The following is a 24,408-nucleotide window of genomic DNA, read 5'->3' as shown; positions in this document are numbered from 1 at the left end:
ATTGAGGTCAGATGAAACTTGGAAGATTTCTAATCCAACCTCCTGCTGAGAGCAGGAACAGCTGTGAGATCAGACTGGGTTGCTCAGGACTTTACCCAGTAAGGTCCTGAAGTCCTCCAAGGCTGCACAGTCTCTGTGGGCAACCCCGATCACCTACCTTCATGGTGAAGTTTTTCCTTACACCTATATGAACCTCTTGTTTCAACTCATGCCCATTGCCTCTCACCCTCCAGCCATGCACCACGGTGAAGGGCCTGGCTCCATCTTCTCGTTCCTCCCAGGCACGGGGGGCTGCTGTTAGGTCCCCCCAACCCTGCCTCTGCTCCAGGCTGAGCCAGCCCAGGTCCCTCAGCCTCTGCCACAGCACCTGCGCCCCGGCCTCCAGCCCATCTCAGTGCCCCTTCACTGAACTCGTATCTCAAATCCCTCACTGTTTAATTGCATGCCATATAAAAAAAACCCCAAACCCCCCAAAAACACGAACCACAGCACAGTTCTCAGCATATACCACATAGCACCATGCCATTAATAAAAAGTGCGTGGAAGTCTATTCTATTTACCATAGGCAATGAATGAACTAGCTACAGTTCTTTTCTTTTTTTAAATAAGGACACAACGATTCATACTTCTTCAGTGTTCACGTCAGGCTTACCACAACTAAAACAACTCAAATGTTAGATATCCAACCTTCACCCAAAATAACCTGCTCTGTAAATATTTGGTTTTCTGTACTCCTCTATCAGTTCTGTTGCATTGATGGGGCTGCAAGTCTTCTAGAAGGCATGTATCACTGACAGCTCTCCATTAAAGTACATCTGAAAATAACCTGCTGCTTCTTCAAGACAAGTCTTCCATTTGCTTATGCGAAGATGAAAAACGCAGAATTACCCTACAACTGTCTGTCATAAACAATGGACTATTTTTTTAACATGAGCCCCTGAAAAACAAATTGATTCAATCCTTTCTCAGAAAGTTTGATGTAATATTTTGCATCACGTAGATTTGCTTTTGGCAAGCCCTTAAAATGAAGTCTATTTATTCTTCTTTCTTCTGTCCCATCTCTATTTTTAAAAACATGTATTCAACTCCGAGGTCAGGAATCGTGGTTTGCTAATGTAACATGAACTCTACTAGCAGCAAACTTGAATGAATAAAACTCCCTTGGGAACGGAAGATGCTTTCCATGTGTGATTAAGCTGCAAATGATTTCAGCTAGGATTTCCAAACACAGCCAGCAAAATAGGGCACCTAGTTCCCACTCAGTGAATCCTCTCACACCCTTTGCAAACCTCAGTCTGGCTGGAGGCCACCAACCCAGTCCTGCAGAGTCACTGTGTAATATTATACGCAAACAATACAATTAAGATAGTGTGATTTCTACCCACACCCTTTCAAAGCAAACATTTACAAAAGCACAGGCGAGTTTCACATAAAAAGAAAACTGAGGCACAAAGGATTCACCACGCCAACGGCAGACAGGAACAGAGCTGGCAGTGTAGTCCCCGAGTTTCATTCTGAGATTCAGGCTCATACCAATAAACCAGTCAAGCTCAATGACAGAATCCCTTAAAGGTCCTTAAACAAAGTTAATCAATGCTCAAGCAATAACAATTAAAAAAATATTAATTCCACGAGTCTCTAGTGCTCATCACCACAAAAGTCACAACCCATAAAGCTGCTTTCAGATCCCCAGTAGGTGCAACAGTGGGACATGAATAATATAAATAATCACGTAGCAGGAATATGCTGCCTTAAGAGCATCTGAGAGGCTCCTTTTAACCATCTGCTGTTACATGATCAATTGAGAATGCACAATCCATTTCTGTGTTTCCCCGTTACCTTGCTCCAAAACAAAGAAAAGAGATTTGGATTCGGGGGATGTTTTAGCTGAGCTTGGCTCAAGTTTAATACACCCACTAATTTGGCAGGTGCTTCCCCAGTGCATTTGCTGAATTAGCTGTTGCTGCACAAGCAGCACAAAAGCATTTATCTACCCTATCTTGTCCTGCCTGAGTAACTCTCACAGATTTTGTCCATGACTTCTTATGTACACATGGATTTTCATCGAGAAAGAATAAATGAAGGATCCAGCATGGAAGAGGAATTTTAACTCCTCAAACAGCACTGCAACGCAATTTCAATATCCCACTAGACAAAGAAAATGCCTCTGTATAAAAATAACTTCAAGTGTCCTCCCAGACAGAAGTTTAATGTTTTCAGATACAAAGATGCTCTTAGAGCAATCAAGAAGTACCATACTGGTACCTCAGTCTTGGAGAGCCAAGAACAAGTGGTCACATACTTGCAATTCTCTCATTTATTTTCCTTGGAGCACAAGTAAATTCAGGGAGAACAAAAGAGACCCGTCAAGTTGATCATGCTGAATAGATACAACTGAAGGGGGCATGACAGAAGCACGCAAGTTACATTTGGGGGAACATGTCCAACAGACACATTTGCTTCCAATGTTATTTATTTTTTATTCTATCTATAGGGTTTTTTTTTCAGTAAAAGTCCCTTAATGGTAGTAACACTGGAAACACATGTACAAAGAGAGCTACAGACAGCCACTAGTGTTTTTAACAGATTCAAAGTAGATCTTAACAACACCGGGTTAAGGATTCAGCAGCTGCCAGAGCTTTTGCTACAACAGGGATCCCACGGCTTCCGCAAGAGAGGGAAGTGCCTGCCAAAAAAACCCTCGTGTTTATATGGCATTCAGGGAATTGCATTTATTTTCTATCTGGTATTCCTCATACCAGAAATCACCCTCTACAAATGGAATCTGAATATAAAAATTCCTGTGAGACACCATATATTTATATTATTATACATATATATGGCATTTTCACCCTTCAAATGATTCCCACAATTATTTCCAGCTGTGAAGCGGAGGTAGAGTTGAGGCCCCTTAAAAAGCAGATAAATAAATGCCTAAAAATATTGATGAACATCAAAATAATAGTCCAGGATCCAAAAGTTACATTAAAGCTAAATTCACATGATTTCCTTTTTGCCTTAATAAATTCTTGAATTAATATCTTCCACAGAAGCATTAGCTCAAACACTGAATACCTCCTGAAGAAGATTTTATTCTCGAAAAAGCTTCAACATCTGTTCTAAGCTGTCCTGTAAACCATCAAACGCTATTTTTTAAGACTTACATTTTTAGCTCTTTAAATTACCGCGTAGACTTGCGGTTTGTTACAAGTAACCCAAAGGCATTCTTTGAGAAGAAATATGGTTTTACTCTCCCCCTTCTGATTTTGAGCAGAATCGGAATAAGAATTCCTCAGCGTGTCTCTGCTCAGACGTTACACGACCAGCACCGCTTCACATCGGCCAGCTCAGGTGGAAAGCTAAAGAGCTCCTTAAATGCACAGTGTGCTTTCCAGGCACCATCTCAGCACTGTTTGCACATGAAAGCTCACCACCACTATCGTTTTTATCTATATGCTCTCAGTGCAGTAAGAGGCACTTGACTAGAGAGATTTACTTGATTAATCCTTGATTATAGATATCATTAATAACTTCCCACAGTTCACCCTTTAATTCAAAGTAAGACTTCCTGAAAACAGAATACAAAATACTCTTCCCAGCCAAGATGCTCAAGCCAGCCACTGTCCAAGGAGTTGGGCTCTTATTCACACCGTCCTTCACGGCTGAAAGGGATGACGGGGTTTGGATCACGGCAAAACACAGCCAGACTGCCTGCAGAGGGAGAGGGAAGGACCAGAGAGGTCCCAGTGGCTGCAATTCCTCCCAGCCTCTCATGCTTTATTCAAAAAGGCTGACACTTCCCAGCTACAAGAATTTTGCTTCTCGATCAGAAGAGTAGTGTGTCTTCATCTGCCTCAAAATCAAACATGTTTAGGGCAGCACGTACCTACTGTGCCATAGGGATCACTCATTGAGTATCATCCTGTTACCAGATTACTTACTACATTACTATTCTTCAAACAAAATGAAGACCATCAGACTTTAAACCCTTTGGCAGGCATCTGGCTTCTGTTTATGGCTCCAGCCTTGCCTTACTGATCTTAGGCAGGTTATTTCATCCCTGTGTGCCCCAGCCTCACACACATACAAGAGAAGAGCATCTTAGAAACCACCATGAGCTTCTGCAACACCAATCTCGCTGCTTCTTGTCATGCACTTCAAAATCTTCAGATCCCAGCAGACAAAATGAAGTAGCAAGACTGAAAAACTTCTGTCCATACTATGCCAGAACAGTTTAACTCACAGCACCTTCCTTACACTGGGTATCATTGGTTAACGGCTTCATTAGTTGCCTGGCTGCCAAAAGACTGACAGACCACATAGACTTCTCTCGGGAACCACTCACTTGATCAGGGCAGCCCAAAGCAATCTCAGTGATGTCAAGGATATGGAAAGATGCAGGGCTTGCTGGCTTCTACAAGCTTTCTACAGCTTTCCTGTTTTTATGTTCCTGTTGTCACTTTAGAGGATATTAAAATGAACTAAACCACTCAAAATCTCAAGGAAATCCAGTTAACACTCATTTTCTTCCCTTAAGTACTGCTGAGAGTGTAATGTCAACAAAGCACAGATAAAACATCTACTAGATGAGAAACCAGAAGAAAGAGGGTCATTTTAAAGATGTTTGCATTGGCACTGACACCTAAAGTGAGACAGAGTGCAAGATTTGGGGCAGTGCTCCACACTGTTACAGTTCTCTCAAATGCAAAGAGCTCCTTATGGCTCTCATTCAATTTAAACACCACCAGGCAGTCTCTGAACCTGTGCTTTGAAGTTCAGTCAAGTCTTGGGTGCTAAGGGAAGAGCCTAGATCCCCCCAGAGGCTGAGGGCTGAAGAGCAATGCTGGTGAGGACAGAATGGCTGGCTCCTCTTGGTCTCTAGTCTACTTGGAAAAGAGATGCAGAAAGACACAAACGGCTTTAAGAATAGCCTCACCTTCCACTAAAATCACCAGGACCAATGAACAGGAATTTGTATTAATCCAAAAGAATCTTCCCTCAGGCTGCAAGATCTGCGACGAAGCTCTCTGCCACTTGCTTTGACACCAGCTGAAAGTACCAGCTCTAAATAGCTGCATTTCTTTCTTCTCTTGCTCAGTTAAAATGCTGAAGAGGTATCAGTGCAGCTGTGTAATTAGAGGTGGAAGATGAGAGAAAGAAAGTGCCTCTCCCCTCCTGCTGCAACAGCAGGTCTCCATGCAAAGCAGGCTGTAAGAACACCGGGAGAGAAGGAGATGGAGGCCTTCGTTCACCACCATAGGCAGAGACTAGATCCCCTTTTTGTCAGATGCAGGCAAAATTCAGATATAGACTTTCCCTGCAACAAACTACTTACTTTTTAATACAGGCAGTGGAAAAGACAGAAAGACACAGGATGAAGACTAGCACACTGTGAACGGCACCCACCTTCCCTAAATCCTGGTCTATGCTCAACCCACTGTAACACCAGGGTTCCAATCTGAGACTAACGGCAGATAAAGCAGACTATGCATCTTACATCATTTCTCTTCCCAAAAAGTCCTGCATGTTTGTTAAGGACTTTATATTCTCCACACTAATTTTGCTCAGGTCCTTGTGATTACTGAAATCCCTAGACAGGGTTGGGGATGCGGAAAGCCATTCTGATAGCAAGGAGGGGACCCAGTGTTTCGGACACCTCTCACCAAAAAGGCCCTTAGTAACTAGATTGCTTCTTCCTGCAGAACAACAGTATGTATTGCACACAGCCCCTCCCCTCCATCTCATCTGATGTCATTCATTTGAAAGGAATAAATCATAACTAGCAAAGGCATGTGTCCTGGGTTTGGCTAGGATAGAGTCAATTTTCACAAGAAGCTGGGAGGGGACACAGCCAGGACAGCTGACCCGAACGGGCCAAGGGGATATTCCATACCATATGACTCATGCTCACCATATAAACTAAGGGAGCTGGCCAGGGGGGCAGGGAGGAGGGATCGCAGCTTGGGAATGGGCTGAGCATTGGGTTCCAGGTGGTGAGCAGTTGCATTGTGCATCACTCCCTTTATATATTCTTTTATTAGTATTACTGTTGTTGTTATTTCTTCTCTCCTTGTGTTGTCCTATTAAACTGTCCTTATCTTAACACACGAGTTTTTACCTTTTTCTTCTGATTCTCCTCCCCATCCTGCCAGGGGCAGGGAGAGAAGTGAGCGAGTGGCTGCGTGGTGCTTAGTTGCCAGCTGGGCCTAAATCACAACAGCATGCAACTGAATATATATCTGGCTTTCACCAATACACTACTACACAAGTAATTATTACACTGCAGTAAACATGACTTTCAGGAGAAGATCACTGAAATTATGCCTCCTAGGAAATGCACTCCACAGCACAGTTTGCAACTAGATTAATCCCAAAAGGTAACTAACAATTTATTTATACATGGGTCAATAGTGATCCATATGCGATTCTGAAATGACGCATTTTTTAAAGAGATTTTAAGATTAGAAAAGCAAATAAGATCAGTTTATACTCCCTACAGCTACCGTGCACCATCAGTGTTCTAGACCAGTCTGGTTGGACCACTAAATTAAATATCAGGGCAGGTTTGGTTGAATCAAATTTAACTACACTAAAATATGGGATTTTGTATGAAAACTGAGCCTGATGTTTTAATTCAAAATCAGAAGTCCAGAGAGTCAGAGGACAGTTTCTTCAGGGCTTCACTGTTGCAAATTTTAAGAACTATCAAACAGTGTCACCCAGTGGTAAAGGACTTCCTGTAGACAGGAACAGAGTAGAAAAAGTCAGGGAGGAGAAGGGGGAAGACTGACCCAAATCCATGTTTATATACAAAACTGCTAAACTTAAAGAGCAAACAGACTAAATCCCACACCTTTTTAGCAGAAAGTCTTACTTCGACATCATTCTATTTCTGAAAATATCAGCATTAGAGGACAGTGATTCTTAAAATATAAAAGGTTTAACACTAAAGAGGTATTTCTGAGGGAGAGGGGGAAATCCAGAGCAGCCAGCAGCCTCTTATTAATTGGGAGCATGGAAACATTTCAAACATCTGATGTGAGATGCTTAAAAGGAGACTGGTGAATCCTGAACGCTCTTAAAATCTAGTTCACAAGACTTCAGCAAGATTCTTCCACGGAAGAGAGAAACACATCGATGGAGGTTATTTCTGCACTAGTTCTGTATTTTCTTCACAAGATCTAGTGAGCAAGATGAGAGAGTAACATGTGTCCCAGCGAGGCCAAGCAAGGTCCAGGAACAAAAGAGTGTAAGTCATACTCCTGAAACAGAAATCCTCTCCTGGATGCTGTGATGATGACGACAATGACGATGATGGAGGGTCCTAGTAAATATTCAACTGGGCAGATGTCTATGCCAGATACAAGCCAAAAAGGATAAAATGACCTTTGATATATGTGACAAAATTTTGGAGCAAGAGAAGAGGCAGGTTACTTGGCACCCATGTGAACATGATTGGCACAGCAAACACGGTTTTCTTATTTATAAAGAAAATCAGAAGTTAAAAAGCAAATAGAAGAGAAACATCTATGAACTGGAGAACATGCCCTATATTGAGGCAGTTTTAAGAGCTCTGCTCATTTGATTTTTAAGAAGTGAAGATTAAGACCAGCCTCATTATCCTATAAGCAACAAGCCTGACAATGGTTTGAGAAATTTTGATGACTGAAGATTGGGGCTAGAAAACAAATTCCTAAAATAAGGTGCACACTTTTAAAGTGAGGGGAATAAAATGCTAGATTTAGTAAAAGATTTGTGTTCAATTGCACGGAGAGATCAAATTACAGCATCATAATTATCCCTTTATTTCTACAAATTTATAAATCTATGAATGCAATTGTCTTGGTTTCGGCTGGGATAGAGTTCATTTTCTTCTTAGTAGCTGGTACAGTGCTGTGTTTTGGATTTAGTGTGAGAATAATGTTGATAACACGCTGACGTTTTAGTTGTTGCTAAGTAGCATTTATCCGAAGCCAAGGACTTTTCAGTTTCCCATGCTCTGCCAGCAAGCAGGTGTGCAAGAAGCTGGGAGGGAGCACAGCCAGGACAGCTGACCCAAACTAGCCAAAGGGATATTCCATACCATAGAACGTCATGCTCAGTATATAAACGGAGGAAAGTTAGCTGGGAGGGGCGGATCGCTGCTCGGGCATCGGTCAGCAGGTGGTGAGCAACTGCATTGTGCATCGCTTGTCTTTTCTTGGGTTTTCTTTCTCTTTTTTTTGTTATATTCCTTTTCATTACAATTATTGTTATTATATTATTATTATTATTAGTTAGTACTATATTTTATTTTACTTTAGTTATTAAACTGTTCTTATCTCAACCCACGAGTTTTACCTTTTTTTCCAATCCTCCTCCCCATCCCACTGGGAGGGGGGAGAGGGGAGGGGGAAGCGGCTGCGTGGTGCTTAGCTGCTGGCTGGGGTTAAACCACGACAGTAATTAATAAGTGTTTGCAAGGGGGTCAGAAGATTAAAATCTCTGCATTAATCAGGTAGTTATGCATTCAGTAGCTACAGCAGCAAGAGACCAAGCAGCAAGACAGCAGCAAGAGACCAAGCGAGCTAAGTATTTCACATGTTGCCTAAGTTACACTAGCACTGTAAATCCCCAAGTCTTGCAAATCGGAGCATAGCGGGGCTGATGAACCTCCAGATTTTGCTTCGTGCCACATGCTGTTCCTTAGGGCACACCAGCATCCTGCCTGGAGTTATGGCGCAGCACGATCTGCTGAGCTGTCACGCCTCCCCTCCCCTCTGGGTGTTTCTGAATGACAACTTAAAAGGAATTCTACCACCCATAAAAGAAGCCCGTTTCCAACAAATTTAAAAACACCGACATAATGAAAAACACACAGTGCACTGCAACTTGCCAGCTTCCTAAATACATTCATAGGTAGTTATGTAAAAGTTAAGTACTTCTTCAGACCGGGCAGATATGTATCAATTACCCGCCAACTCAACAACTCAAGTTCCCTTCATTTTCTAGGAAGAAATCTCTTTCGGGGGGGGGGGGGGGGGGGGGGAGACAAAAAAATCTGCACTTTTTCTTCTCTCTTTGGTGGCAAACAGCTCAGAGCAAGCATCCAGGCTTTGTTTTGATTTCTTAACACAAGGAGTATCTTTTCTTAGAAACAGAGAGAAGGAAACAAAAAGAAATCACTTTCTTAAATCTCTTGCTACTCCAAGCTAACACACTCCGAGCTTACTCACAGGGAAAGAAATAAAACCTTCACCTCAAGGAGTTAGTCTTGGCTCAGGCAACTACATCCACATTCCAGCCTGCACTGTGTCCATAAAGAGACACCCTTCCTTGCCCAGACCTGTTTTATCCACTCTCAGCTGGCAGAGATGTATTTTAGGTATGTGGCTCCTCATTGCAACTCAGTCGAAAAGGACACTACTACAAAGGCACGGAAGAAAGACCTGAAGGAAAAGGCAAAAATAAGGAGACCAGTAAAACTGATGACCTGATCTTCCAAAAGTGAGGTGGAGCAAGAAATTCAAGAGAAGGCTGTTCCATACCCTACTCATGACCTTAACCAAAGGCATGATGCCCTAATGGGTTTAAAAGGAATGAGTGGGTGTAAGAATGTATGTCAGCCAGAACAAGCCTCCTGGAAACGTATTCTACAGGAGGCAGGGCATACACCATATGGGTTTAGGACAGCCAAGCCTGATATACATGAAGCTATAAAACTGCAACAGTGATCAACAGGAGCCCTGCAAAGAACACAACATGCCACAGGTCATTTAGTGGAACATCATGTTCTCACTGTTTGATGGAAGAAATCAGAGTTCTGAAAAACAAGAATTTATAGAAAACAAAAATTGAAAAAAATGTTGACACTGGGTCACATCTGTCAAAGCTGGTGACTTTTTACATGCTCTTTATGAGCAGCTACAATCAGCAGCTTCTACTGCAACCTCATAAATCAGGAAGCTCTGACACCGGGGCAGGGCTAATTATCAGTCAGTATGCTGCACATAAAAGGATAACACAGCCTGCCTCGCTTCTCAGACGGAAGGGCGTTGTTTTCTAAAGAAACATGCTTCCATCTGAACAGTATATTGATGTGTTGCTCACACAACTGAGTTGCCTTTGGCCTTTTAGCCTCCCCAGAATGAAGAACCCAGAATGCCAATGCTTAAAACAAAAGCAGTCATACAAGCTTAGCATGTACACAGGGGAAATTTTAGCTCATACTCTGGCAGAAGAAATTAAGTTGTGTATGGTGACACGGGACTGTTTCTAGGATGTTTTCTATGTCATCTTCTTTTTTTGGTTTTCTTAGAAAGGCTTGAAGAGGTACAGGAAGGGAGAAACAGACCACAACTCCCTAATCCCTCCAGAAAGGAACTGCTCAACAAATTCCAAGTAGTTAATGAAGGAAAATAAGAAACTAGAGGGATGACCCCAGTCTCTCCACAAAGGGATTGTTTGTTGAGCTTGTGAGCTAGTGGCAGGAAAGGAATTTCCTACAATTGTTACCTTTCTGCTTGACAGACCACCTGGAGGAAAGTCTCAGACTGTCCTTCCTCAGCAGCACTCATGAAGGGGGCCAGCCGTGCCACCGGAGTTAGTAGGACCGCTCAGCTCTGCTCCTCACATCCTTCTCCAGGGCTTTTGAGAGGACAGCTCACTTGCTTTATGTGCTACAGAAGTGGAATTGAACTGGACTTAAACTTGAACTGGAAGAACTCCTAAGTACGTTAGTTGAACAAGCAAAAAAAACCTCAGTAGTCCTAAGCGGCACTACAGGGATCTCCATCAAACTGTTCGAACAAACCACCTGCATCCCAAAAAGTCACACACTAGTTCACAATGGTCTCATAAAGGAAAATAAAATGTGCATGTTCTTGTCTCTTCATGCTCAAAAATAAAGAAAAACCTTAAAGAAGCCAAAAACCAAAGGGCTGCAAAACAAGACTCATGTAGAGCCAAGAAAGGGGCTGAAAGTCTTTGTCGTTAGATGCCTGCAGCTGAGGAACAAAAGCAGTATTAGGTCACAGCTTGGCTCTTGCTAGTCAAGGTTCACGAAAGCTGCGTACAGAGCTTCCAGAGAAGTGAATGCCGTTTGTCATTCACATATAGACAACAAGACGGACACATCTCTGACAGAGGGTGCTGTCAGCCTGAAGAGAAAAGGGTTTGAAAAAAGCTGCCTCGCAAGCCTTGGAGCCCTCTTATTAACACCATTTCACAGGTGACTCAGCTTACTTTACAACAGGCAGGCTGAAAAGCTGTCCCTTAGCTCTGGTTTTAACAGCAGCAGCTTAATTAATACGATGAATACCTATTGATAGGCAATCATAACCGCCAATTGCCAGCTGTACCTCTTCACGCCTGAAGCCAGCTCTGTTCTTTGTTCCTCTGCTGAACAGACAACTCGGGGGGCTCTTAGCACCTGCTGGGCCTGCAACCGAAAAGGGAAACTTTCAGGCCAACAAACTTTATATGCTGGGCAATAAACTGCATGTTAAGGACTCCTTAAAATGTCACCATGCGGTGTCCCCAGCAGGATATCATCTTACTGTCTCAGATGTTTGTAGAAGGAAGGAAGAAATGGCAGAAGGTGTTTCTGCGGTCCTCTTCCTGCTCTCCTTCAATAGCTAAATAGGCTATTTAAAAAAAAAAACCAAATATAGAAAAATTGTAATTAAAATTCCAACGAGCCTGTATGACCCCCATGTTTTTTAAAAAGCACACCTCTGTTTTGCAATCAGAAGACACTCCAACAAATGGCCATGGGTGAATACTCGGCACTCCAATGAACACATGACGCCGTGTCACATCGCAGCGAGCACCGACTTTCGTGCTTCCTATCACTAAATTAATTACTAGTTTTCTCCATGACTGCGTAACCTACAAAGACGTTATGGACTTATTAGAAGGAGAAGAACTGTCTTTGTGATCAAGGGTGAAAGGGGAATTGGTATTTGTGTAGGCATCTCATGCATTCTTGATTCCTCAGGTTGTGCCTCACTACAGGAAAGGTGGTCTGCGAATGTGAGCACTATTTCTAAAAAATAAAAGGAGGTGGAAGCCCTTTTCCTTTACGGTAAATTCTTGACCTGTTACTAGTCCCATAAATCTGAGGAAAACAAATCAACCTTCCACAACACTTTCAAACATTTTAACCCAAGTTGCTCAAGTTCCTACATACATCACAGCTTGTCCATCGTCTTACAACACAATCACTTTCTCAACCTGCTTGCTTAACAAGTAGTGGAGAATTCCAGATTGCCAAAGTAGAAAATTAACATCTGCTTTTGCCACGATTCACTGAGGAATTATGTTTTAAAACTGCAAAAAAATTACCGAGCAAGGGGAAATCATCAAAATATAAAGTGGGACCTGTTCACAACAGAGGCTCGCTCACTCAGCAGGAAAGCTGCCCCATAATTACAGCGAGGAACCAAGTCGCGACAGAAGAGAGAGGCTCTATTCTCAGCTCTACCAAAAATTGGATTTGTGACGCTAAGCAAGTCGCTGAGGCTTAAATTAATCTGGAACAGGCTGTGGTTGTCAGCACAGGACAACATGTCGGATACCAAATGCTGAGAGAGCAAGACAGGCTTTTTTGGATGAGCAGATCAGTAAGAAACATCATAAATTATGACAACGCTATGCTTTGTTCTATTATAGGCAGCATTTTGTAAAAAGTTTTGGAGCCATTTCACGTTAAGCACTCTTTTTTTAGGATTGAACAAATGCTTGTTTTAGAATCAGGCAAAATCCAAATAGGTAATTTGCTGAATGAAGTTTAGAAAATGAAATTGATGGTTTAAAATAAGCTAAAAAGTTATGGATTAACAGATACACAGAAGAAAATTTAGAAAAGATGTTAGAGTTAATAACACAGAGGCTGTGAACTTCTTGGTGCTGCAAAAGAAACGCCAGGGCTTTACGAGTCTTATGCCTGAAGGACCGACACCATATTCACCCCAAGCCTATTTTTATGAATTTCTTCCTTCCCAAGTTATTACCAAAGTCCCTAGTGTTTTCTTTTTTGTTATTTGTCTACGGATTTATCATCTCAACAACAAAAAAAAGACACATTAAACACATGCTTTTGTAAGCTGCACTAGTAAATATGTTCTCAGAAACGACTCCAAGATGAAGATCCACATTGAAAAGCCGGAATGAGAGCTGGGAGCCTGAGGGCTTTTCTATCCCACTGGTGAATACAGCACGTTCTTCTCAAGCATGTTAGTAATAAGACAGAGACCCATTTATCAAAATCTGTCCTCTTTAGAACAGCATGTACTCCTCAACAGTCTCAGTCCTCAGTAGGGTGTAAATACTGCATCTTCAGCCACTACATCAATGTGAGTTTACCATATACATTAATGTTTAAGATTACAGCAAATGTTTGCTACAGTTAAGTCCCATTTCATCAAGAGAATGTTAATAGTCATCCTTTAATGTGAATGTTAACAAGTCAGCCATAGCTTTTTTCATATCATCGAGATACATGATGTCATAAACATGGGATTCCTACCCACTACACTGAACCCAGCAGCCTGCCTGCACAGAAGATGTCCCACCTGCTTTAACATTGACCCCAAAAGAGCAATTGGAAAAGCTGCACAGAAACACAACAAAGGCAGCATTTTTACTGCCAGACAGCAACAGGATCCATTTCCAGTTTAGAAATGCATTTGGTTATGGAAGCAAACAGGCTATCAAAAGTAATCCAGGAGCCTTCCCCTGCACAGATTTGTCATTAATACTCCTTGTTCTCTCACCTACATCTTTCCAGCACCGCTGAGAGCAGCAACATCACAGGTACCAATGGCACCAAACTACAACTGGTAAATGTTTGAACATGGCGAACACGGTTTGAACATGGTGTTAGCTCAACCAGATGTGCATCTTAAGGATCTTTCCAGCAGACGACAGCTTGCTCCAGCCAGTCCCAAATCAGCCATATTTGGGAAACTATAGCAGTGATCAGCTCGTGCTGCACCAGCGTGAGCAAACAGGCCCTGCAAGGAAGCAAAACCCCCAGAAGAGACAGACGCAGTCAGCTGGGATCATGCAACTTCTGCCAGTGCAATGTATGTGAAAATCAGCACACGGGTCTATCTCTTATCAGTATCAAGCAAAGTTATTCCAGACTGGGAACAGCTGTGCCAGCATAAACACAATCAGCTAGTGCAGAGAACTGTACCACTTCAACCCTACAGACAAAGCAGTACAACTTGTAGGAAAAGGTTAGAATCCCAGTAACGTTTAAGATTAGACTAAAAAGTACAGGTGGAAAAGTGAAATATCTCTATTAAGGACATTGTCAGAAAAAAAATCCCAGCTCCTTCATCTTTCGTGATATATATGCACGCAATGAGGAAGGAGTTACAAAAGGCTGAAATTACAAGATTTCAGTTATTATTATTCGAGTTTCATTAAAGCTCATGTTATACATTTATTTTACAAACAGCAATTAGAACCAAAATTAGAGCAACCTCACTGTCCACACATACTTGAGCGTGTCATTATGCTCCACAAGCTTATACTCTATGCAGAGGGCTGAATCATTATCCCCATTTTATATCCTACATCTTCCTGGAAGCCTCAAAGGGCTTTCAAAATAGGAGAACTTTTGGAAATTTTACCTTTGACTGCCCTCAGTCAATGTTGCATCCCTCCAGAGAGACACGACCCTCAGCTCGTCTTTCACACAGAAGTAACATCCCGCTCACATTTTAGTGTTTAGTTTAGATTTTCCAGATAACGAAGATGTCAGTTGCCACCTTCATCCCCAAACCTCACCTTGCCAGCACTACTAACCTGTTTGCTGCAAAGTCAGGCTGCATGAGATGCAATATTATGTGTCTTTGAGCAGGGTGACAGTCACTTCCATGAGTCTACCAACATGGCATCATCTTGTACGTAGCTAAGCTAACAACTCCACAGTTTCGGGTTAAACACTGTCTTTCAAGAGCCATTTCCCTCTCACACTTAATTAAACATACACCTCAGGGCCTGATGGAACAAACAATACGTCTTTGTGGTTGTACAGGGGTGCGGATTTTGATTCAGGAAGTATATGTCTGCAAATTAATTTTGATCCGCATCCTACTGTGCTCGGTGTTTTCCTATGGCTTCTATTCAACATAAACATTTACTACCAGTGAAAACCTAGTGCTTCCAGGAAAACAATGTTTAGTTAAATTCACACAGTGATAAAAAAATGACAATAAGACCATTAAAAGTTTGAAGTCAATGGATGAACTTTGCGAGTCAGCAGCAATGGGTTTACTAGAGTGCATGTCAGCAGATGTGCCTGTCCACCATCAGAAGTACCAGTCTCACTAGCAGGGAGATTAACAAATTTGTTAGTTGTTTCCAGTAGAGTCAAAATGGAGAAGTTTGTAAAGGCTAGAGCACAGGCTGTTATCAGGGAAAAGAGATGTATGCACCATTTCAGAGTTCTTTAATCTCCTCCCGGGGGGGTATTTCCATTGCTAGAGGGTGCTGACATCCATTTTAGAGAAAACCTCTGAACATGTCTTTTAAACATCCGTTCCCCAAAAAATCCCATGGGACAGCTGCATTACTTCAACAAGTGACTTGAGAGGCAGGAGGAGACAGTATGTTAAATGAGTAAGACAGACACACGGAAGGCCAAGGCAACAAGAATTTCATCCAAATTCTCACGTCTTATTCTCCCCTTCTTTACACCAGATAAATCAACGCAGTTCAGCTGTAAACACCTTCTATTAATCTTACCCAAGACCTCAGCTAAAAACTGAAGACATCAACCACTTGTCTCTGTCTTGCTTAAGACCTTTTATATATCCCACTCTAACCCTTGTTTATACTATTATGATTATTATCTAATTATAAACAATGGCTTGATTAAAACATACATATTTATAGAAGCATCCATGTCACCTACCTTTAGGCCTTTAACTGCTGTAGCTAATGGTTATCCAGAGGGCAAATAAAGCAGCTATGCTGAGCACTAATGTCAAATATCATCGCTCTCAAGCAGCTTCCAGAGACACTTGCCTTCCTCCACTGGGGTTATGAGAAATCCAGGGAGCCTAGACTCCCAAACTGCTTTTTAATAGCAGTGGGAAAGGTCCCTTAAAAAATCAAAATAGTTAAAAATTCCAGCTCAAATTTCATAAACTACAGTAATACTGAACAAATTAAAGATGTCACTACTTTCTACAGTATCTCCAGTATACCAGCTACTTCCAGCTTCACATACTGTATAATGTAAAACCATGGAAAATACTCAGTTTAATCATTTCCTGTATTATTCACCGCATTGTGTGCAATACCTTGTGGATTAATTATCTAGATAACAAAATGACTGCAAGTGCCATTAATGTTGTCAGTGTGAGGTACTCATCTAAAGAACCAGAGCAATGTGCTCCTGCGATCTACAGCGTGAGGGAAGCTGAACTGAAGAAAAACCCCTCCTACCTGCTACATATGGGTGAAAAAAACCCCTTCCTCCCCATGCAGGAAGGTGACTAAACCATTAAGCAACTGTGGAAAGTCCCAATGATTGGGAAAATTGAAGAGAGGAAAGGGCTTTCATACCTGGAAGCCAAACTGTTCAAAAGAATGGAGAGAAGGGTCACCAAGTCTAACACATCTGAGTCTTCTTCATGTGAAAACCAATGAGGAGCCAGAACTTCTTATCAATCACTACATGAACTTACTATGTAGTAAATGCTATTCGGTGAAAACTATTTTTTAGTCCTGTATGTAGAATCCCAAAGAGTAGTGCAACACCATCAATGGCTGAACTCACTGCGGAGCCCAGTGGATCCCCAGTACTGACTGCTCAGAGGATGCACACGCCCCCCGTTCTCCCCAAGCACCCAAACTTGGCCAGAAATGCTCCTGGCATGGAAGTGGCTAGCTAAACATCAGGAGCAGGGCACGGGTGGAACAAAACCACAGTCACTAAGTGGGACGATACACTTCATCTAATAGTGACATCTAAAAGATATGTACCCAGGCTAAGGTGATCCTTTCGGCTGGTCTAAGTCAATCTAGACTTTTTCTGTAGAGAAAAAAAAACAGAACCTCTGGGAAATGGCCTGTTGGAGCAGGTCGAGAGGAGGACCATAAAAATGGCCAGAGGCTGGAGCCCCTCTCCTATGAAGAAGGGCTGAGAGAGTTGGGGTTGTTCAGCCTGGAGAAGAGAAGGCTCCAGGGAGACCTTATTGCAGCCTTCCAGTACCTAAAGGGGGCTTATAAGAAAGATGGAGAAAGACTTTTTAGCAGGGCCTGTAGTGACAGGACAAGGGGCAACCATTTCAAACTGAAAGAGGGTAGGTTTAGATTGGACATAAGGAAGACATTTTTTATGACGAGGGTGTTGAAACACTGGCACAGGTTACCCAGAGAAGCTGTGGATGCCCCGTCATTGGAAGTGTTCAAAGTCAGGCTGGATGGGGCTTTCAGCAACCTGGTCTAGTGAAAGATGTCCCTGTCCATGGCAGGGGGGTTGGACTAGATGACCTTCAAAGGTCCCTTCCAGCTCAAACCCTTCTGTGATTCTGTGACTGATCACATTTATATTAGGATGGGATAAATATGTTTTTGAGGGTGCTTGTACTGATCAACAAAAGCAGTCCAACGTTGAGAGAGAGAACTGCACCCAAGGTGACAGAGCCCTCCTGGGCCCAGGACACCCACACGAGTGAAGGAAGCCCTCGAGCAGGATTACCGCTCTCCCTAACCACAGATGTGGCCATGTACCACCACCAGGCTCAGCTTGCACAGCTGGAAACGTCTCATTTCTGCGCGTCCTGGTTAAGCAAGATGCATGGATTTCTGTTTGAAGGCAATATAAATTGCACCACTGGAAATACCAGTGGAAATATTCCTGTTATTTCCAGGCCACCAAACACAAGTAGCACTTACTAGTTTACTGCTCTGGTTTCCAATTTGAGAAATGCCTTTAATGGAAGCACTTTCTTGAACACATACCAAATGCCACTGAACATAGATGTGCCTAAACTGCGTCTCCAAGAAAGCTCTGTTTTTAAATTAACTTTGAGCATGTTCTAACCTAAAAAGGGAGGAGAGAAGGGAAGGGGGGGGAAAAAAAAAGGAAGAAAAGAGGAAGAAGGTCTCTTTTGTGGCATGTTTCTTTCTGTGAACACAGGAGGAAATAGGTGTTGGTACAAGCAGAAAGGAAGACATTTACATCTCAAAGTTTCAGAACAAAGTGCTATCAGCAAAAAGATTAGATTATTGATGCAGAGAGAGGAAGTTGCAAAGCTGCTTAACATTTCAAGAAGCTCTGAGGCTTTTCACTCGGTGCTGTAGCTGGGGAAAATAAAAATACTCTTTGAGTAGGATTTAGTAACTCAGTAACAAAAGTCAAATAGATTAAATGCTGCATCTGTTGTTATAATTAAATTAACAAAGTACTGATAGAATCGTGCATGTTTTCCCCTTGTGTACCATACCCTGGGCAAAGATGTGCTGTAGCTGTACATATTTCCTGTGTTATAAATTAAAACACAAGCCAAATTCACCCTTCCTGCAATGCTACTAAAAATCAAGGAAAATTACTCCAAGGATAAATCTGGCCCAGAGATGTTTTTCAACAAAGATGAGTTTCAGAATAAATTCTACCAAAATAGGTCTGTGTGGAAATACTTGAAACATTTTCACTGGTGTTCCCAGAGCACTTGTTTAAAAATATATTGGAACAGATAGTTCCCAGTATTAAATAGGTGGAAAATTTGAAGACAATGTTTTAGAGTACTCTGTTTCCACATGATCAACCTGATATTCTTACAGTCTGGATTTGTGGGGGACGGTTTTGTTGTTGCTGTTTCATTTTTTTTGTTTTCAGCGTTATTTTGGGGGTGGGGAGGGATTGGGGGGTTTTTTGGTCTTGTTTTGTTTTTTAAATACCTAAGTATCTGCAGTCTTAAATAAAGGTCACTTTATATGCAGCTCAACTTGGGTACCAAAACTTGAGGAGCTCAGAAATTACAGGTGTACTTGGAGAATCAGACCCATGCATTCAAGAGATTACAAATTTTTACATTGAGATTACACAATCAGATGAAATACTACTATAAATAGCATCAGGTTAGACTCTCAGCTGGCATGAGCTGGAGCCAGTCTACTAAAAATCAATTAATCTTCCTCAGCTTATCTGACTCACTCAGGGAATGTGCACAATATTAATATTACAGTTCTCCACAGAGTTGCATATGCAGAAGTGCTGGCAAGGGCAATGGTCTCCGTTAACCTTCATACGCAGTAGCATGATGCTAGAGACGTGCATGAATGCGCCCGTGACACTACTCCCACCAAAGAGTGCATCAACTAAAATGATTAAAACAGCCATAAAACACACACAAGTTGCTGAAAGCAATTTATCTACAGCAATTTGCACAGCTAGCAACCACTGTATTCATGTTTTTGCAGAATCATAGAAAATTGGGCTGGAAGGAACTTCAAGAGGTCATTCATTCCTTCCCTGCCCCAGGGCGAGCTGTAGCACACCTACGCACTCCTGACATCTCCTCCTTCCTCAGAAGTTTCTGAGCCAAAATCTTTCATTCTTGATCCCAGTCCAAAACAAGATGGTTTTTAAACCCAGTTGTTCATCTCATTTTAAGCTCCAGGTGTTGGCCTTTAATGCTAAAAAATATACAGAACATCAAACTGGCTGGCTAGTTCCTATGTGAATACAGAGCTGAGCCTTTGCTAACGCGGAGACAGCAGAAGATATAAACAGGTAGGATTAATGATTTTTTTAGAGCAAGAGTCAAACATAGCAGAAATAAAAAATCTGTTCAACAGATCTCCATTGCAGGAGATATTTTTAGCACATCTGGAGGAGACCACAGAGGTCATGAGAAAATCTGCAATGCTCTCATCGAGGCCATCCTCTCTATGACAGGCACTGAGAGGCAGCGGGTGTACATACCCTCCCGCTGCCATAAAGAAGAGGCCTCTCTGTTCCCAGAGAGCACTATTCTCTCCAGTGTTGCTCTGACCAAGCCCGTTTTCCATCCCCCAGCTTTTACAAGCTTATGACAAAGTCCCCTTGCAATGGCACAGGAGCATGTACTTTTCCTCCCCTCTGTTTTCCCACCAGAAAGTCACAGGCTTAGAAGAGAGTCCCATGGAGCAGACAGCTCCCAGCTCCCCTGCCTCCCAAACCTCCAGGGGCACAAATCCGGAGATGAAGTCTGTGGAGGGAGGAAAGGGGAGGCTGGCAGGGAAAGCCATTAAATATGCCATTTTGCAAAAATAATACTTGGATGGTTCTCACCAGCACAGAATGATTCAGGACTACCAGTGCTAGTGATGGTATTCTGCAGTAAGGTAAAGGGAGAAGGGTCTGGCCATCAGATCCTAGTCTTAGAAAAGTTTTAAATTATTAAAGCAAGGCATCAATTCTTGTAACAAGGCGCTGCAGCTTATTTGAAGAAAATAACGCACTAATAAGAACATTTTTTTTCTTCCACATCTTCCAGGCATGGCATCACTAGGATCTGTTTGGAAATGTTTCCACTGCTTCTGCCACAGTCTTGAAAACAATCTTGTGCTTGTAAAGAGATGCAACCCAGTCTCCTCATTGATATTCTAAACCAGAATATATATTTCTTCTTTTTTTCCCCCATATATTTCTTTGCCTGCAATTATTCAGACAAATCATACTCCTCAATCTCCTGGGACTCAGTTTATTCCAATAATTGAGAAGGCTTTTTTCTTCTCTGATGTTCTGTTTTTCAGGGCAAGGTTATTTTTCGTGTGTATGATCCTTTTTCAATTATGCAAAACCTAAGGCAAAAGTGTAATAAAAAATGCAACAACTCTATTGCTTATTTTTGTGGTCTGACATTTTCATTTCATGTCATAATGAGTCTAATCAATCTATCCTGCGTTACACACATATCACATTCCTAACCAGTAGCAATTAGAAATAGATATCCAATTTCTTTCTTCCAGAATTGTATGAAAATTAATGTCACTTGTCACAAAAAGAGTTCAGACCACAAAGAGCAACACACAAAACACTAAGTATTTTAATTTGACACTATTCTTCATGCAGTTCTCAAATCAAAAGCAACAATGTTAAATTCTATTATTAGTCCTCCTGCTTGGATCATCACTCTGAAGAAAGGCATTAATGAGATGGAGACCTGCAAAGCGTTGTCTTAGAAGCCATAAAACATGAAATTAAAACTGAAATTGAACAATTTGGTCCTTGGGATTAAAAATCCTCAGTAAATCACATAATCACCAAGAAAAGGCTAAAGTACTGAACAAGGAGCATCTGTAGTGGCTCTGTTCCTTTCTGTAAAAGTGACAGGCAGGGTATCTCTCGGGTGACAAACACGCGAGTCTTCCCATGACCCACATTAGAGATGTTGTACCCTTCGTGGTCAGGGAGTTGCGCTGGCAGTTTTCCATCCCAGGGCTCGAATTCTCACAGCTGCCTACGCACAGGACTTTCCTGCTCTCCTCCGACACACTTGCTCTTATTTTCTGAGAGGCAACAAGCACAGTTGTCCCAGTTAAGCAGGAGGCATCCTGCACCAGTTCAAGCTCTCCTGAAGACCCAACCGGTCTCACGTTGGCAGCTGCAATAAAAACAACTGCTCTACTTCGGCAAGGAGCGGCCAGTTGCTGCAACAGCCAGCTCTGCCCCAGCTGATGGAAGTGGGAAATGGCCACGTTTCTTCATATTGGTTACAGAAGTCTTGCCTTTAATTTCACTTGGAAGCTCGTCCTGCCTATCTGGTTTGTTCACTTGGTACGTCAGCCACTTGTTCCTTAAACAGTTCAAATGGGGGGAAAAAAGGATGTAGAAGCTGGAGTAACACTGAGCTCTTCTGTAACTATGGCTTCTGTATTTGTATCTCCAGAGTGGCTGTATCACATCCAGAGTATGCTGGCTTACCAACTCAGAAGTCACAGGGCTGCCCCAGTTTCAATTCCCAGTGCTGTCCGTCATTCAGTCGCATGCTAACTGTGAAATACAGACTGCGATTACATCAAAGACGAACAGACTACCAAAAATTCAGTGATTCAGCCTCAGCTCTCAACCGTCTACTCAGGTGTCACATCCATTTCATAAAAACATCCACCTGTTCCGCATCTGTGTTAATAGGGAGAAAAAAAGCCAAATCTTGCGGATATGCAAAGCTCAGACAACAATAAAACAGGTCACTGATCAGATAACTCTCAGGGCATATTCACTGCGAAAGAAGGCATGAATTTTGTTTCCTCTCAAGGTAACAAGACAGACGGACAGTAATGTCTATTGCAAAATTGTCTCACGAAAAGCAAATGACACAATGAGGGATCCAGGACATTTGTATACAAACCTGTTTAAGCTGAATCCCATAGAGCGTACACAGGAGTGGGGGTGCAAGAATTGCACAACTGTTAGCTTGCACGTTCCCTGAACCTTGGACAAAATGCCCATGGCCAGCCGTCCCAGGGATTTCCAGGGCAGACTTAGGAAAGTCTAACAGCTTACCAGCTGCTACTGAAACCTATGTCCAACAAGAGGCAAAAAAAATACCAGGTGATCTCTTATTAGGTCCCAACCTGCCATTGAACAAAGTAACAAGCTAGACAGGATCCAAGGAGTCTCCTTTATTCAAGCAATCCCCTGAGGTCCAGTCCCTCCAAGAGGGACAGCAATTATAAAGCTTTCAGCAGCGAACCATTAACCTCGCAGTCACCAAAAACCTGAAGTTTCATTTAGCACATGAAATTTGTTCATTCCCTTATAAATCCTTTATACAATCTGCGTATCAGCAAGTGCAGATTACTGTTTTTATTTTCATATAGCAAACTAAATATTACCCTGATAGTTAAGAGTGAAATAAAAAAACAATTGCAGATTTTGAATACTGATGGTTATTTCCCCCTCCCCCCAATATTTGTATGTAAGTTCCAAATTCTGAGTAAATCAAAACCCAGAGAGAAATACACACTGTGGGCCAGATCTTTCAGCAGGTATAAGTCAGCACGGTCTGAATGACTCTTCATACATAATTACGCTGCCAAATACTTGATGAAAAGAATTGAGTGGATGTCAGCATATGCTTCATGTAAAACAGACAAGAGGACCTTTGTCAGACAAGAATTAAATTAAGACTCACTATAGGAACTGTATTATACAGTTTAAAAGAAAACCACACTACAAACACATGTGCAGGCCTGAAAACAGGGGTAAAAAGCATGAGAAATGTCAGCTGAGGTCTGCTCCTTACAAGGAAGGAGATTCAACAGCAAGGGATACTATTATCCATTGCATCCAGAGAACTGGTTTTATAGGAACTGGCAGGCTTGCTGCTCCAAAGTAGCTGCTTGAATATTTAGCTTGAAAGGCGGACTATTCCTTGCATTTTCTTTGGTGTGTCTTTTAGCTGTACTGCTAAACCGCTCTGCTGACACAGCAGTGCCAAACAGCAACGTGTTTCATATGGGACCAGAGTGCCTTTAGGCTGAATGAGTGCCTGGTAAAAACAGCACATGGTTTATATGGCACACTGAAGCAGAGACCACAGCGCTGTACCGATGCCAAAGGCGCCTGGAAGCTGTCGCATGATTTTTGAGGACACGGCTCAGTACGTTCACATCAGCAGGGTGGTTGTACAGGAGCCATTTTCAGTGCTGGCTATTTTGTCGTAAAGAAAGACAAAGAAGGAAGCAGTCAGTAAGAGACAGAAATCTGTGCAGTCGGGAGAGCAGCAAATAACTCTCATACTGTAGAGACGCATGCAAGACTAGTCCATGCTAGTCGGAGCTGGGTATTACAGATAACAACTCCCAACAGCCTGCATTATATAGATACCAGGTTTGCAGTCTACACATCTGCCAGTTTTCTTGCTAGATACTGAAAAACAGCATACATCTAATCACTCACCAGCAATAATTCGCTTTCCTGCTTCAATCTTCTGTTACACAGTTTCATCTGGTCCAAGAGACTTAAAATACATAAATTAACAATATCTGATTTTTTGTTGGAACAGTGGAATAAAATAACTGACAAATTGAAACTTTAAAAAAGAGAATGCAAAAAAATTGAAGTTCACCAACTGAAAATAATTTCCAAAGCAATGATTCAGCTTAGTCTGTGATTTTACACACACACAGAGACACAGGTTTTCCACATATCAAACTAATGCTACCTAGAACAAAAGATGTGCTCAGCTTTCCTTTGAAAAGCCCATCGTGCAAGTAGGTATCTAATAAAGAGACAACTGTAGTCTGACACAATATGGCAATTTCAATCTAACACAAAATCTTGCTGGCACTGAGGCTGAAGCCACACATTTTAAAGGAAAGCTACCAGACCCTTCTTGGTGTGAATATTTAATGTTTTGAGAGAAGTGAGAGAATTCTGTGTTTAGAAGTTACTCCATCAGAAGCACACACAGT

The 24,408-nt window shown here is 42.1% G+C and overlaps 1 protein-coding gene across 1 annotated transcript in view; it reads right to left on the bottom strand.

The window, feature by feature from the left end:
- The window catches only part of FAM107B (family with sequence similarity 107 member B), a 64,111-nt gene that overhangs the window by 11,406 nt on the left and 28,297 nt on the right, over positions 1-24,408 (bottom strand). The gene's annotated exons all lie outside the window — the stretch shown is intronic.

Source organism: Gymnogyps californianus, chromosome 1 (assembly GCF_018139145.2).
Source record: "Gymnogyps californianus isolate 813 chromosome 1, ASM1813914v2, whole genome shotgun sequence".
NCBI lineage: Eukaryota > Metazoa > Chordata > Aves > Accipitriformes > Cathartidae > Gymnogyps > Gymnogyps californianus.
The sequence above is the reverse complement of the archived record's forward strand: the minus strand, read 5'-3'. Positions and strand labels throughout refer to the sequence as shown.